The sequence below is a fragment of the Egretta garzetta genome, unplaced genomic scaffold (genome assembly GCF_000687185.1).
Source record: "Egretta garzetta isolate BGI_Z169 unplaced genomic scaffold, ASM68718v1 scaffold11, whole genome shotgun sequence".
Classification (NCBI taxonomy): Eukaryota; Metazoa; Chordata; class Aves; order Pelecaniformes; family Ardeidae; genus Egretta; species Egretta garzetta.
In genome coordinates, this window is record NW_009258621.1 from 4,150,844 (window position 1) to 4,154,882 (window position 4,039).

Consider the following 4,039-nt stretch of genomic DNA (forward strand, 5'->3'; position numbering starts at 1 on the left):
CCTAAACAGACCAAACAAACCACCTAACAACAGTCAGTAGAGCATCTGGGGAAAAAAGTGGAACGACTCTGTAGGTAAGTGTATGTTATGCCCAAACGAACACTCAGTGAGCGTGCATATTTAAAGAAAGTCCTTGTCATAAAGACGGAAATGACATTTACATAATGATTTTACTGCTGCTGCATGACTTACTGGATAAATCTTTAATTCCAAGTGAAATTAAGTGCATCAGGAATATATAGAAAATTCAAAGTCTTTATGTTTTCATGGCTACCCCCCTTCGCATCTATTTATATAATTTTATTTTACCCTCATAGATTAATTTTGATACCCCTCCAGTGCCCTGGATACTTGTGGACAGTTCTGAAATGTTGGATAGCTTTGTTTCCTAGGTTTTGTATCACTTTAAGCTATCCATAGTCTAAGTTAATCAGTATTAAAATCCCCTGAACCATACATAAATTTCTTTCTCCAGTTTCAGCTTCTTTTTTTCCCTCTTCCTTTTGCATATTGCTTAAGAATTTCTAATACATGAAACAGATAAATGGTTTATAATCCTAATAAATTCTGTTCGGGAGAGATTAAATTTCTGCACACTCACCACAGAATTTGCAAGGCTGTGCTACCAGTACCAAGGCAGGCAGGCCATGGCTGCTCTCCAATACTGAAGTTATTCAGGTGTCCTCTGCTTTTTCACCTTTCCTTTTTACATCCTATCACTGTATCTTCCACCAGAGACAAAATTTCAGGGAAATCTGAATTCCTGTGGAGAAAGCCAGGCCATAAATCTTTTAGGAACATGCACAAAAATTATCAAATAAAAAAGGATGTAATCTACTATGTTTCTTCTGATGAAATTTAAGGAGCAAGCCAAGCTCTTAGTTAGTCTCAGCCTAATAAAGACACTGGCCTGACTGTCACCAGCACGAGGGATCAAATTGCTCTTTACAAAGTAAGCCTTTTCCAGAAGCTCACTAACTGATGGTGGCATAACAACCTTCCTGGTCTTGATGCAGAACTTTACCAGATAATTTTAAGAGAATATTTTTTTGTTGTTATTGTTCAGTTCATGGAAATGAGAATGAGAACACAAATTGCTTATGTGGGGAAAAAAAATAATCTATTTTCTGCAATTACTGAAGACAATGAGAAATGAGAGTTTCCCAAGGGAGATCAAAGGTAACAACTGCATTTTTTGTATTCATAATTCATTTCCTGAGTCTGCCTTTGAAGGTGGGGTAAATCAGCTTTGGTAGCTGATAACAGCAGGACACTCTTTTCCTGCATATTCATGCATACATTCATCAGTAGCTATATGGTGGGGAGTGGGAAGAGATGAGGCAGTGTTTTATTCCTCATCTCTTTATGTTGCAAACAGGAGTTCTGACTCACTTCCTAGTCCAATCCTAATTTTGCTTAGATGGGGAATGGAGTTGGGACACACAGGAGTATAAGAAATGTATTATTATATGTTTGCTGTACAAGGAAGTGTAATATTTCTGAGAGTAACAGAGTGTTTGAAACTGGAGCACGACGTATCAGAAAGCTTCATAGCTCCATTGCCTCCACTCATTTCTACAAATAAGAATTTTGCATGGAACTATATAATACTTCAAGTTTTTGAGATGGGGTGAAAAAAAAAAGACAATGTGATAGAAAAAAGCAACTTATTGTAAAAGAACTCTATGTTTTTATCTTTCACTTCTCCTATTGACTTGTTTTAAAAGCAGACACCTGAATAATTCAGAGAAATAACTTTCAATATGATGAGTTCCTTGGGGGTAGGAAGGAAACCGAGAACCTGTCCAGTTTTCTTCATCAACAAGGAGTCCTTTGAAAACTATGCTGGGCAAATTCCTAATTATACAAATCTCTTGATCTTTCTCTTTCTCACTCAGTAGAACATATTATTAACTCTCCTACTAGCAAATGTGTCAGAGTCTCACTACAAAGAGTGTTTCTGAATAGGTTGATGTTGCTTTCTGCAACAAATGTTTTCAGTTTCAGGATGCTCAGTTTCTGTAAGCATCTTCAGTCGGAAAAAAAAATAAAAAGGGAATATATGCCTGCACTGTAGGCACTCCACATCTTTTGTACTGTTTCATGATTACAGGTAATTTCTTAACAGCTGAAAAGCTAGGTCTCTTCAGAGTTATGAGGAATGCTGATTCCAGTCAGGCTTCCTGAGTTGACAAAGAGTGCACTTTGGTGAAAGAAGGATGCTATCTCCATTTAAATGAGTAGCTTGATCTAGAACCTGGCAGCCTACAGGGTCTAAGCAGCAGTCATGTAGCCCTAAACAAGTATCATATCAGTTCTTTTGTAAGTTTATGATTCTTTTCACAACCAATTTGTCATTAAAAAATAAGCTGTTTGGATATTGTACTGTTTATTGTCATTGTTTAATGATGATTTTTCCAATGGGAATGCATATATATTGTTTTAAGCTTTTTGTGGCAAAGAACATTAGAGCTGTTTGTAATGTTCCCTGTAAATTTACGTTGCTATATAAATATTTATCAGAAATAGCAAGAGCAGGCTCGGTTTAGGCCCACACGAATGCAGGAAGACCAGCTGCACTCTTCAAAAAGAGCTGGTAGCACATGAACTCTCTTTCAGTCAAGACTGATGAATTTATTAGCATATGTGAGATTGTGTGGGAGCTTCACTGGTGGAAAATAACACAGCAGAGGAAGGAGAGTTGATTAGCAGGGTGTCTTGGCTCAGTAGTCAATACTCTAAATCGCTCCAGGTATTGCGTTACTTAAAGCTTCATCAGGGTGAATGACCAGCTGAGATGCTGGGCACATGCATCAATCTCGAAATAGTTAATTCAAAACTCTGAAACACTTGTGTCCTCTAATGGTTTAAAGAAACTTGACAGTAGGCTAGCAAATAAGATGCTGAGACAGTTGTATATCAGCCTGGTATAATAATATTGTCTTCTTAGGCTCTTCTATCTGTTATGATCTAAATAAGACATGGTAGACATTAAGTGCTTTCAGATAGGTTGTCTGTGTTAATACAGGCTTTGCCTCAGTGAACTAGATCTGTGACTGATTCATTTTACATTACAAATAAAATTTTACAATGAAATAAAAAATACCCCTTTTAGTAATGATGCATATAGAAAATAAATGTCAAAAGACACAGCAAAGTTCAAGGCTACTGATTTCTATTCATTTCTCATATCTACTTTGAGACTTTAAAATTTCTCATTGCAGTATTTTACAAATACCTTTACAAATCTGTACATATCTTTACAAATAAGCTATTGCTTCCAGGCCCCCGTTTGCCACAATGCCAATCTGCCATCTTAGATACCAAATATGCAATGTGCTGCATCCTCTCCATGACAAGATGTCACATGCAATGAATTACATCTTTAAGCAATGAATATAAATTTTTTTAGTATCTTTAAGAGAAGTATCCAGAACAATACTGCTGCTAAGAGTGTAGTAGTCTCAAAGAAATCCTCTGTTTTTTCATGATGTGAGAATAAATATTTTGTAAGGTCACAAATTCTCCAAATACAATGCAAAGAGTTTAATATTAATATTTTTCTCAGAAATAAAGTATCTTTAAATGTTCATGCAAAATGTGTGTGCTATTTTTACACAGTGCTGATAATGTGGGAAAAGGAAAAAAAATATTTGGGGGGGGGGGGGGGTGTAAAAGGGAATCTAAAACTGTGCCTGATAGCACAATACTTACACTTAATTTTTAAAAGAAAGGTTGTTGCATTGTCTCCCAAATGTAAAATTTTGTCCATCCCATTATAATCAATGAACATAACTTCTGGCTTAATGTGTATGTTATATATATTCTATAGTATTGTACATATGAATATAGATATAAGTATGTATATGTAAATAGTATGCTTTAAAATAATATTTTGTTTCTCTATTTATCATGATATGTCCCATTTAGTGAAATAAAAATGCAACTTGATCTTGAAATAACTTCCGTGTCTGTTTTTCAATCTTCCTGCTATGCAGACAGACACAGAAAACCTATAATTGAATGTAATGGGATTCCC